This window comes from Panthera onca, unplaced genomic scaffold (genome assembly GCF_046562875.1).
Source record: "Panthera onca isolate mPanOnc1 unplaced genomic scaffold, mPanOnc1 haplotype 2 h2.h2tg000211c_path, whole genome shotgun sequence".
Taxonomy (NCBI): Eukaryota; Metazoa; Chordata; class Mammalia; order Carnivora; family Felidae; genus Panthera; species Panthera onca.
Genome location: NW_027675840.1, coordinates 5,426 through 19,203, shown reverse-complemented (window position 1 = coordinate 19,203; position 13,778 = coordinate 5,426). Strand labels below are relative to the sequence as shown.

At 35.6% G+C, this 13,778-nt stretch overlaps 1 pseudogene; it reads right to left on the bottom strand.

Annotated features, from left to right (window-relative positions):
- Positions 1–5,139: 5,139 nt before the first annotated feature.
- LOC144614841 (putative vomeronasal receptor-like protein 4) lies at positions 5,140–6,169 on the bottom strand (annotated as a pseudogene).
- Between the last annotated feature and the right edge of the window lie 7,609 nt (positions 6,170–13,778).

Genomic DNA, 13,778 nt, shown 5'->3' with positions numbered 1-13,778 from the left:
AGTTAATAATTTTTTCACGCTTATGTGGATCTTGAGAAACTTAACAGAAAAACATGGGGGAGGGGAAAGGGGGAAATAACAGAGAGGGAGGGAGGCAAACCGTCAGAGAATTAAATGCTGAGAAAAAAATGAGGGTTGATGGGAGATGGGGGAGATGGGAAAGTGGGTGATGGGCAGTGAGGAGGGCACCTGTTGGGATGAAAACTAGGTGTTGCGTGGAAACCAATCTGACAGTAAGTTGTATTTAATATATTAAAAAAAACGAATGAATAGGTTAACCAGGAAATCAGCAAATAATTCAAAAACATATACATGAAAGCAAATCAACTTGAAAACACGACTGTCCAAACTCTATGTGATTCAGCAACGATCATCTTAACAGGAATATACATAAAAGTCTATCTCAAGAAGCAAGATAGGTCCCAAATACACATCTCACGTTACACCTAAAGAAACTAGAAAATGTGCAGCAAATAAAGCCAAAAGCCAGCAGAAGAAGGGGAATGATAAACATTAGAGCAGATATGAACAATATTTGAAACCAACAAACAAAACAGTACAATAGATAACTAAGTGTAAATGTAGGTTCTTTCCAAGAAAAAGAAAACTGATAACATCCCTACTCAGACTTATCAAGAAAAAAATAAAGAATACTGAAATCGAAAAAATCACAAATAAAAGAGGGAAGACCACAATGTATGTCAAAGAAATATAAACAATTATAAGATCCTGGACAAGTTGGCTTCCCAGGAAATTTCTACCAGGCATTTAAGAGGAATTAATACCTACTTTTCTCAAAGTTTTCCCCAAAAATATAAATGGAAGGAAGTCTGCCAAACTGATTCCAGGACACCATCATTACCTTGGATCCAAAACCAGACAAAGATGCCACACACACACACACACACACACACACTCACACATACACACAAAACAAACAAACAAACAAACAAACAAAGGAGACTTATCGGCCAATATCAGTGATTAACCTGGATGCAAAAATCTCAACAAGTACTAGCAAATAGAATTCAACATTACTTTAATAGAACTATGCACAGAGATCAAGTGGGATATATACCTGCACTGCAGGGCTTATATAAATATTTGCAAGTAAGTCAATGTGATATACCACATTAATAAAAGTAAGATAAGAATCATGATACCCTAAATAGATACAGAACATGCATTTGACAAAATACAGCACCCTTTCTTGATAAAAACCCTCAAGAAAATAAGGATAGAAGGAACAATCCTCAACATTATAAAGGCCATATAGGAAAGACCCACACCGAATATCATCCTCAATGGCAAAAGCTGAGAGTTTCCCCACAATTGTCAGGAACACGACACAGATGTCCATTCTCACAGCTGCTGTTCAGTATATTACTGGAAGTCCTAGCCTCAGCAATCACACAACAGAAAGAAATAAAAGACATACAAATTGGCAAGGGAAAAGTCAAATTTTCACTCTTCACGGATGACATGATATTCTATGCTAAAACCCCAAAGACACCAAAAACTGCTAGAACTGATTCATGTATTCAGAAAGCTGCAAGGTATAAAATCAACATACTGAAACTGGTTGCATTTCTTTACACCAATAGTGAAACAGCAGGAATAGGAACCAAGGAATCAATCCCATTTACAATTACACCAAATGATGTAAAATACCAAAAAATAAACCTAACCAAAGAGGTCAAAGGCCTATATGGTGAAAAATATAGAAAGCTTATGAAAGAAATTGAACACCCAAAGTGGGGCGCCTGGGTGGCTGAGTCAGTTAAGCATTTGACTTTGGCTCAGGTGATCATCTCTGAGAGTGTGATTTAGAGCCCTGTGTTGAGCTCTATGCTGACAGATCAGGACCTGGAGCCTGCTTCGGATTTTGTGTCTCCCCCCACCCCCCACTCACACTTTGTCTCTGTCTCTCAAAAGTTAATAAACACTTAAAAATTTAAAAAAAGAGGACACAAAAAAGCATAAACATTCCATGCTAGTAGATTGGAGGAACAAATATTGTTAAAATGCTTATACTACCGAAAACAATCTATACATTCAATGGAATCCTTATTAAAATAACACCCGCATTCATCAGAGTTTGAAAAAACAACTTTGAAATTTTTATGGAAAGAGAAACATCCCCAAGTAGCCAAAGTAATGTTGAAAAGGAGAAACTATGGAGGCATCACATTATGGACATCAAGCTGTATTACAAGCTCTAATCATCAAGACAGTATGGTATTGGCACAAAAACAGACACATAGTTCAGTGGAACAGAACAGAGCATCCAGAAATTGACCCACAATGTGTGACCAACTAATCCTTGACAAGACAGGAAAGAATATCTAGTGGAAGAAAAGACAGTCTCTTTCGCAAATGGCGCTGAGAAATCTGGATAGTGAAATGCAGAAAAATGAAGCTGGATCACTTTCTTATACTATAAACAAAATTAATATAAAAATATATGAAATCCCTAAATATGAGGCAGGAATCCGTCAAAACCCCAGAATAAGAAACAGACAGTAGCCTCTTTGAACTCTGCAACAGCAAATTCTTACTAGACATACCTCCGGGAGAAAGGGAAATTAAAGGAAAAATGGACTATTAGGACCCTATCAAGATAAAAAATCTGCACATCAAAGGAAACAAACAACAAAACTAAAGGACAGCCGATGGTATGTTAGAAGAGATTTGTAGATTAGATATCAGATAAAGGGTCAGTATCCAAAATAGGTACTTATTAAACACAACAACCAAAATACAAATAATCCAGTGAAGAATTGAGCAGAAGGCATTAATGCACAATTTCCAAAGAACACACCCAGAGGACCAACGGACACAGAAAAGATGCTCAACCTCACTCATTATCAGAGAAATACAAATCAAAATCACAATGAGATACCACCTCACACCTGTTAGAATGGCTAAAAAAAACATAGAGGAAACAACAGATATTGGTGAGGATGTGGAATTAGGAGAACGCTTTTACACTTTTGGTGGTGATACAAACTGATGCAGTCACTCTGAAAACAGCATGGAGGTTCCTCAAAAAATTAAAAATAGACCTACTGTATGACCCAGCAATTGCACCAGTAGGTATATACCCAAAGGATACAAAAATGCTAATTCAAAGGGACACATGCACCACAATGTTTATACCAGCACTATTAACAATAGCCAGAGTATGTAATGAGTCAAAAGGTCCAATGACTGACGAATGGATAAATATATTACATAGTGGAATATTATTCAACAATCAAAAAGAATGAAATCTTGCCATTTGCAAACATGTGGATGGAACTAGAGTATTATGCTAAGGGAAATGAGTCAGTCAGAGTAAAACCAATATATGATTTCACTCCTATGCGGAATTTAAGAAACACAATAGATGACTATATGGGAAGGTAGGGAAAATGAGATAAAAATGGAGAGAGGAAAACCATAAGAGACTCTAAAATACAGAGAACAAACTGAGGGTTGCTGGAGTGGTGTTTATTGTAGGGACGGGGTAATTGTGTGACGGGGATTAAGAAGGCAGTTGTTCAGATAAGCCCTGGTCATTATTGAAAGGGATGCATCACTGGGTTGTACTCCTTACAACAATACTACACTACAAGTTAACTAACTTTAATTTAAATAGAAAAAAATATATATAAAATACAAAAGTAAAAGAATCCTTATAATGTACAGCAAGGATAATAATAAAATATAAGATCATCCCAGAAAGCTAAGTAATCCAAGTTAAGGATCTAAAGAAGCAATCAAAATCAGAGACCGTCTCGCCATCCAGATCTTGACTGACTACAAGGAGCTCAAACCTGTGTGGTACTCCAACTCGTCCTCAGGGTGATTGGTACAAAGAGACTAGAGATACCTGCACTGTGATATGTCCCAAAGTTCACAATGAAATTATTAATGGTGAAACACAATTAAATTAGTTTTGGGTATAGGGTAGAAGAAATTACATGTCACAAAATAAATATATCAGCAATATGTTTAAATTATTTGATAGTTATTGAGGAGGGCACCTGTTGGGATGAGCACGGGGTGTTGTATGGAAACCAATTCGACAATAAATTTCTTCTACAACATATAAAATATTTAAGTAAAGACAGGAAAAATAGGAAATAAAAATAATGTCGAAAGACAAACTATACACATGTAAGAGATATTGTGAAGAAGAGGCCTAATACAATTAAATCTTGAAAATTAAACAACTCAATTTAGTACACAATAATTTAGTTAAATATTGTATTAGTCTGAGTTGATGAAAGAAATAATAAACTAGAATATTGAACAAAAATGTTGAAGCCAAATCCATTCAAGAGAGAAGATTTATAGAGAATGGAATTGTCGCTATATTATATGAAGATCAGAATGGGAAGAAATAAGAATCATTTAAATGTTTCACTACTGTATACAAATTAAAAAACAAAATCAAAAAAATGACGATTATAAATTTCTAATTTCAAAACTAGGCATGAAGTTACAAATAAGAAATTAATTGTAACAAAAGCAGATAAAATACTCACCAGAAATATTACTCAAACTGTGTAAATAAAAGAAATTAAAAAAATATATATGTTGTAACATGAGACAAAGTTTACAACCTTTAAAAGAAGAGAATGATAAATTAGAAAACATACAGAGGTAAGAGTACACTCTCTGCAGCCCTAATAGAAGCCGGAACTCATAGAAATAAATATAAATAGTGCTGAGAAAAGTGTTGCTCCGTTAAAATTAGAGGCAAAGCTAAATATCTTGAAGTAAAAAGAGTAAACAGAATTTTCAAATGTTGCATTACCAACAAGTAATGCATTGTAATAGAGTACAATAGTCATGCTTTAGAGTGTATTTTACTTTTATAGAGAAAATTATCCTTAAGAGTGTTTGAGAAATAAAATGAAAGATAAAGGAATGTTCAACACATGGCAATATTGAATCTTACTTGATACTAAACTCAAAAAAAGCTGGTGGGTAATTGTTACCAGAGGTTTCAAAAACATTTATTATTTATACACAGTAAACCTTTCAATGACATACAAATTAAAATTACATTTAAATGTTATATATAAATACTCTATAATTTGAATGAAATCAAAATGATCAGTTCTAGATAATGATTTCCACAGTATGTACCTATAACTTGATTGCAATTTTCCCACACTTTCGAAACACATTTTCTATCCTTTTATCAGAACTTATTAGCACCAACGCACTGACAGTGGCATAGACATTGGGCACAAGCTTCTGGAAATCCAGAATGACTGTGTCATATGCCCATAAGAGAGTGGAGGAGAAGGAGATAATGACGCCCACCTAATACATGACCACAAAAAAACTTGCCAACAGCAGGATGGTTTCGGTAGCCCTTCTCTCTGGGGAGACTCTTGAGGAAAAGCTGTTACTGGGAAGGTGGTGGCACTGCCTCTGAAGCCTGGACAAGAGAATCACAATGTACACACTTGAGAGCAGCATGCCTCCAACAAAGAAAACATCCCTGGATATTGAAAACGTGAAAAACAGTCCCCTGATGATGGAGTTTAGGTGGGAAAGTGAGCAGTGTTTACTGACACACAGTAGATTGCTCTGGGTCACATTAGAAGGAGCAGCAGTATACAAGATGCAGGCACTAATGAGAGACAAACTGAGAAACCATAAGATGATAAAAGAATGGAAGATGTCCTTTTTGCACGTATGTTTAAAGCTGGCCAACCAGGAGGTGCTAGGGCTGATCATGATGGCCTTGAACATGCTGAGGAGGCAGGTGGTGCTTAAGGAGAGACCCCATGTCACCCTGATCATGCAGAATAAAGCCATGCATTTGAAATCATTTAGAATGTTCAGTACTTCAAACATGTCTGTAGACATTAAAAAACAGTGCAGTGAACAGTTTCATTATGTGGACAAAGGCCAAGTGATAGATGATCAGGACAGTTGGCTTAGGTCTGTGATCCAGAAGTAGCATGAAGATGTGGAAGAGAAGCAGGAAGGTGTTGGCAAAAATTCCAATAAGAACTTGTAAAAACTGGCCTATCTTCATACAAATATAATGGACGATATCATCATCACAGTGACAAAGAAAAAACATATTTTGTCTATCTGAAAAGTTAGACCTCACGTTATCAATGTCATTTATTCCTTTGTCAAAATCATCACCACAGATCATTTTTTTGTTTTACTCAATTAATCATTAAGTCTATGTTGTATAAGGTCTTAGAAATAGAGTCTCAATATTTTTTGTACACCATTTTACTGTGTGTATATTATGTACATACGTATCTATATGTTATCTTTCTATATCTATCTATCTATCTGTTTGTCTATATGTGTCATCTAAATTGGAAAGGAGAGAAGGAAAGAGAGGAAAGAGAGAGACATAAAGAGAGATCTCATACCCATATTAATGCCAGGATGATGTCCCCATTCCCCATACTCCCCGTACAGTATATTCATTTCTTTGTTTAAAAGTTTGCTTTCCTGTTCTGCGCTTTCCTGTCTCATATTCAGCATCAAGAATCCTAATAGCCATTAAAGTTTGCATAGATGTTTGTATAGTTCAACTGTTGCACATTTTACACTAATGGGAAAAGAATTACGAAAGAAACAATTGGGGGAAAAATTATGCCCAGGCAAGTCTTCCATCAAATACTGTGACACTTTTTCTTCTTCTTCCTTCCAAACTTAGAGACCATCATGATCGCGTTTGGTCTATCCTGTTAATTCAGCACAATCTCCCCTTAAAATTAGATAATTATTAATAATCTTTCAACAAAAACCTTAATTCTCATTGTCATACAACCTAATGATTCATATCAGGGATATGAAGATTTGCATACAAACATATGAGAGGATGGAAATAACAATTGTATTACAAATCCTATTAACAAACTTTATTGACATTGAACCTGGCACACTGCCCTTTATTTTCATCATGGTGATTCATTTTATAATCTCTTTTTATATCAGTAGGGAATTGCTGAAGTTCAACTCTCAATTTTCAAGAGGACAAGAGGACAAACAACTAATATCCACTTTATGATGTCCACAAAATTGTTTTCAAATATTTTTATGGAGATCTTTGCAGGGAACTTCATTTAATAAAAGGATAGCCTCTCATGCCATTAAAAAATCTCCAATAGGGGCACCTGAGTGGCTCAGTCAGTTAGGGTCTGACTCTTGATTTTGGGTGTGGTCATGATCTCAGGGTAGTGACTGATGTAAGCCTCTGCACTGACAGCTCAGAGCCTCCTTGGGATTCTCTCTCCCCTCTGTCTCCCCTTGCCCCCTCTCACACACTCACTCTCTCAAAATAAATAATCATTTGTAAAATTGATTTGTATAATTGGACATATTGGATACACACACACACTCACACAAATATATGAATATATGCTCATCCTTGTGTGTGTGTGTGTGTGTGTGTGTATATATATATATATATGTATATATATATATCTCCAATATGAATATATTGGAGATATATATTAATACATATATATATATATTGGAGATATATATTAATACATATATATATATACACACACACACACATATATATATGTATATATATATATCTCCAATATGAATATATTGGAGATATATATTAATATATATATATATATATGCTCATCCTCATGTCTCTTCAGGATATTTCCAATATCAGAATACTTTGTAAAATGCCATTGAACTCTTATCATGGTATTTGCCCTATATGTAGGCATAATTATTTTACTCAATTAACGTGATAAGAATATTTAGCTATATACATATTTCATTTATTCTTCTATTGAAATGAGAGAGTACTCACCTTTGTTTTCAGTGAAGAAATTTTGAGAGTGAATATTCTTGGCTGAAATTCAGAATATCACTTGCTCTATAAAATTGCTGGGGTAAAAAATTGCTCTATAATCAATCACCTGATATATGGGATTTTATAATGCAGTAATTATACATTTGATTAAATGGCTGTAACTATGTTACCAAATAATTATTATGTGAGAAATTTATCAAAAAGTCAGAAACAAAAAACTAACAGTTGCCACAAATATATATCTGTATCACAGTGCACTTAGGTTATGCTGCCTATTAGGCCCCAGAGACTAGAACTTATCTATTAGGCTATACTGCCTTAAGGGCACAATGATATCCAAATTGTAGGCATTATATTCCAGTGTCAGTAAAGCCACATTTGGATGATGGCCACTAACATACATGTATAATTACTTAATAAGTGTATATATGAAATATTATTTTTTTTTATTTTAATTTTTAATTTTTTATTTTTTTAAAATTTACCTCCTAATTGGTTAGCATATAGTGCAACAATGATTTCAGGAGTAGATTCCTTAGTGCACCTTACCCATTTGACCCATTCCCCCTCCCACAACCCCTCAAGTAACACTCAGTTTGTTCTCCATATTTGTGAGTCTTTTCTGTTTTGTCCCCTTCCCTGTTTTTATATTATTTTTGTTTCCCTTCCCTTATGTTCATATGTTATGTCTCTTAAAGTCCTCATATGAGTGAAGTCATATGATTTTTGTCTTTCTCTGACTAATTTCACTTAGCATAATACCCTCCAGTTCCATTCACATTGTTGCAAATGACAAGATTTCATTCTTTTTGATCGCTGAGTAATACTCCATTGTATAGTATATATACGACACTTCTTTATCCATTTATTCATCGATGGACTTTTGGGCTCTTTCCATACTTTGGCTATTGTTGATAGGGCTGCTATAAATGTGGGGATGCATGTGTCCCTTCGAAGCAGCACAGCATACCTGTATCCCTTGGATAAATACCTAGTAATGCAATTGCTGGGTTGTAGGGTAGATCTATTTTTAGTTTCTTGAGGAACCTCCATACTGTTTCCCAGAGTGGCTGCACCAGCTTGCATTCCCATCAACAATCCAAAAGAGATCTTTTTTCTCCGCATCCTTGCCAACATATTTTGGTGCCTAAGTTGCTAATGTTAGCCATTCTGACAGGTGTCAGGTGGGATCTCTTTGTGGTTTTGATTTATGTTTTCCTGATGATGAGTGATGTGGAGAATTTATCTGGATGTCTTCTTTGGAGAAGTGTCTATTCATGACTTTCACCCATTTCTTCACTGGATTATTTGTTTTTCTTTTTGTTTTTTGTCTTTTTTTTTGGTGTTGAGTTTGATAAGTTCTTTATAGATTTTGGATACTAACTCTTTATCTGATATGTCATTTGCAAATATATTCTTCCCTTCTGTCGGTTGTCTTTTAGTTTTGCTGATTGTTTCCTTTGCTGTGCAGAAGTTTTTATTTTGGTGAGGTCCCAGTAGGTCATTTTTTCTTTTGTATCCCTTGCCTCCAGAGACGTGTTCAGTAAGAAGTTGCTGAAGGCAAGATCAAAGAGGTTTTTGCCTGCTTTCTCCTCGAGGATTTTGATGGCTTCCTGTCATACATTGTATGTACATACATACATACCTCAATGTATGAGGTCTTTCATCCATTCTGAGTTAATTTTTGTGTATGATGTAAGAAAGTGGTCCAGTTTCATTCTTCTGCATGTCGCTGTCCAGTTTTCCTAGGACCACTTGCTGAAGAGACTTTTATTCCATTGGATATGCTTTCCTGCTTTGTCAAAGATTAGTTGGCCATACACTTGTGGGTCCTTTTCTGGGTTCTCTATTCTGTTCCATTCATCTGAGTGTCTGTTCCTGTGCCAGTACCATATTGTCTTGATGATTACAGCTTTTCAGTATAGCTTGAAGTAAGTAATTGTGATGCCCGCTGCTTTCGCTTTCTTTTTCAAGATCGCTTTGGCTATTTGGGGTCTTTTCTAGTCCCATACAAATTTTAGGATTATTTATTCTAGCTCTGTGAAAAATGCTGATGTTACTTTGATAGGGATGGCATTGAACATGTAGATTGCTTTGGGTAGTATTGACATTTTTACAATATTTGTTCTTCCTATCCAGGAGCATGGAATCTTTTTCTATTTTTTTGTGTCTTCTTCAATTTCTTCCATAAGCTTTCTATAGTTTCATTGTATAGGTTTTTCACCTCTTTGGTTGGATTTATTCCTAGATATTTTATGGTTTTTGGTGCAACTGCAAATGGGATTGATTCACTGATTTCTCTTTCTGTCGCTTCATTGTTGGTGTATAGAAATGCAACTGATTTACGTGTGTTGATTTTATATCCTGCAACTTTGCTGAATTCATTAATCAAGTCTAGCAGTTTTTTGGTAGAATATTTTGGGGTTTCCATATAGAGTAGCATGTCGTCTGCGAAGAGTGAAAGTTTGACCTCTGGTGATTTGGATGTCTTTTATTTCTTTGTGTTTTCTGATTGCAGAGGCTAAGACTTCTAATACTATGTTGAATAACTGTGGCGAGAGTGAACATCTCTGTCTCATTCCTGACCTTAGGGGGAAAGCTCTCAGTTTTTCCCCATTGACCATGATATTAGTGTTGGGTCATTCATATATGGCTTTCATGATCTGGAGGTATGATCCTTCTATCCCTACTTTCTTGAGGGTTTTTATCAAGAAAGGCTGCTGTATTTTGTCAAATGCATTCTCTGCATCCATTGAGAGAATCATATGGTTCTTGTCTTTTCTTTTTCCGATGTGATGAATCACATTAATTGTTTTGGGGATATTGAACCAACCCTGCATCCCAGGTATAAATCCCACTTGGTCATGGTGAATATTTTTTTAATGTATTGTTGGATCCGGTTGGCTGATATCCTGTTGAGGATTTTGCATCCATGTTCATCAGGGAAATTGGTCTATAATTCTCCTTTTTAGTTAGGTCTCTGTCCAGTTTTGGAATCCAGGTAATACTGACTTCATAGAAAGAGTTTGGAAGTTTTCCTTCCATTTCTATTTTCTGGAACATGTTCAAGAGAATAGATGTTAACTCTTCCTTAAATGTTTGGTAGACTTACCCTGGGAAGCCATCTGACCCTGGACTCTTGGTTTTTGGCAGATTTTTGATTACTAATTCTATTTCCTTACTAGTTATGGGTCTGTTGAAATTTTCTATTTCTTCCTTTTTCAGGTTTGGGAGTTTATATGTTTCTAGGAAGTTGTCCATTTCTTACAGATTGTCCATTTTATTGGCATGTAATTGCTCATATTCTCTTATTATTGTTTTTATTTCTGCTGTGTTGGTTGTGATCTCTCCTCTTTCATTCTTTATTTTTTTATTGTGTCCTTTTCTTTTTCTTTTTGGTCAAACTGGCTAGTGGTTTATCAATTTTGTTAATTCTTTCAAAGAACCAGCATGTGGTCTCATTGATCTATTCTATTGTTTTGTTTTTGTTTTTGTTTTTGTTTTGTTTTTGGTTTCAATAGCATTAATTTCTGCACTAGTCTTTGTTATTTCCTATCTTATGCTAGTTTTGGGTTCTATTTGCTGTTCTTTTTCTAGCGCCTTAAGGTGTAAGGTTAGGTTGTGTATCTCAGAACTTTCCTCCTTTTGTAGGAAGGCCTGGATTGCTATATACTTTCCATTTATGACCGCCTTTGCTGCGTCCCAGAGGTTTGGGGTTGTGGTGTTATCATTTTTATTGATTTCCATATACTTTTTAATTTCCTCTTTAACTGCTTGGTTATCCCATTCATTCTTTAGTAGGATGTTCTTCAGTCTCCAAGTATTTGTTACTTTTCCAAATTTTTTCTTATGGTTGGTTTCGAGTTTCATAACGTAGTGATCTGAAAATATGCATGGTATGATCTCAATTTTTGTTCTCACTTAGGGCTGATCTGTTGTCCAGTATATGGTCTATCCTGGAGACCATTCCATGTGCACTGGAGAAGAATGTATATTCTGCTGATTTAGGAGGAAATGTTCTGAATATATCTGTTAAGTCCATCTGGCTCAGCATGTCACTCATAGCCATTGTTTCCTTGTTGATTTTCGGATTAGATGATCTGTCCATTGTTGTGAGTGGGGTGTTGATGTCTCCTACTATTATGGTATTACTATCGGTGAGTTTCTTTATGTTAGTGATTAATTGACTTATATACTTGGGTGCTGTCACATTTGGCACATAAATGTTTACAATTGTTAGGTCTTCTTGGTGGATGATCCCTTGGTTATGATATAATGCCCTTCCGCATCTCATGATACAGTCTTTATTTCAAATTCTAGGTTGTCTGACATAAGTATGGCTACTCCAGCTTTCTTTTGTTGACCATTAGCATGATAGATGTTTCTCCATCCCTTACTTTCAATCTGAAGATGTCTTTAAGTCTAAAGTGGGTATCTTGTAAACAGCATATATATGGATCTTGATTTCTTAGCCATTCTGTTACCCCATGTCTTTTTTTTATTGTTTTAATGTTTTTTTTTTTTTATCTTTGAGACTTAGAGAGACAGAGCATGAATGGGCAAGGGGTAAGGAGGGAGGGAGACACAGAATCCGAAGCAGGGTCCAAGCTGTCAGTACAGAGCCCAACATGGGGATCAAACTCGCAGACCGTGAGATGATGACCTGAGCTGAAGTTGGACACTGAACCAACTGAGCCACCCAGGTGCCCCTACCCTATGTCTTTTGATTGGAGCATGGAGTCCATTGACCTTTAGAGTGAGTACTGAAAGATATGAATTCATTGCCATTATGATGCTTGTAGAGTTGGAGTTTCTGCTGGTGTTCTCCGGTACTTTCTAATCTTTGGTGCTTTTGGTATATATACCAAAAATACCATATATTTTTCATCTTTTCTCCCCTCAGAGAGACCCCCTTAAAATTTCTTGCAGGGCTGGTTTAGCGGTCACAAACTCCTTCCATTTTCGTGTGTCTGGGAAACCTTCTATTTTGGATGACAGCCTAGCTGGATAAAGAATTCTTGGCTGCATTTTTTTTTTTTCTGATTCAGCACACTGAATATATTTTGCCACTCTTTTTTGGCCTGCCAAGTTTCTGTTGATAGGTCTGCTGAAAACCTGATATTTCTTCCCTTGTAGATTAAGGTCTTTTTTTTCCCTTGCTGCTTTCACGATTCTCTCCTTGCCTGAGTATTTTGTGAATTTGACTGTGATATGCCTTGTTGATGGTCGGTTTTTGTTGAACTTGATGGAGGTCCTCTGTGCTTCCTGAATTTTTATGCCTGTGTCTTTCCACAGATTAGGAAAGTTTTCTGCTAGGATTTGCTCACATAACCCTTCTACCCCTACGTCTCTCTCTTGCTCTTCTGGGACCCCTATGATTCTGACATTGTTCCTTTTTAATGAGTCACTGATTTCTGTAATTCTTATATCCTGCTCTTTTGCCTTAATCTCTCTTTTTTTCCTGCCTTGTTATTCTCTATAAGTTTGTCCTATATATCACTGATTCTCTGTTCTTCCTCATCCATCCTTGCGCCTCCGCATCCATCATGAGGGCAGCTCATTTATAGCATTTTTAATTTCATTCTATTTTTTATTTCTTTTATCTTTGCAGAAATGGATTCTCATCTATTTTCGACTCCAGATAGTATTCTTATTGTCGTGATTCTAAATTCTGGTTCAGAAATCTGGCTTGTATCTGTGTTGGTTAAATCCCTGGCTGTCGTTTCTTCATGTTCTTCCTTTTGGGGTGAATTCCTTCGTTTTATCATTTTGAAAGAAGAAAAGGCATGAATGAGGTAGAAAGTTAAGATTGAAAAAAAATAAAATTTAAAAATATTAAAATTTAAAAAATTAAACACACATACACACACAAAAATTGAATAAATGATGCTAAATTCTGTGTGTTTGGTGTGGGTGTTGAAAGCGGTTTGACAGATTACAGCAAAAAGAGAGGGGGAGACAAACA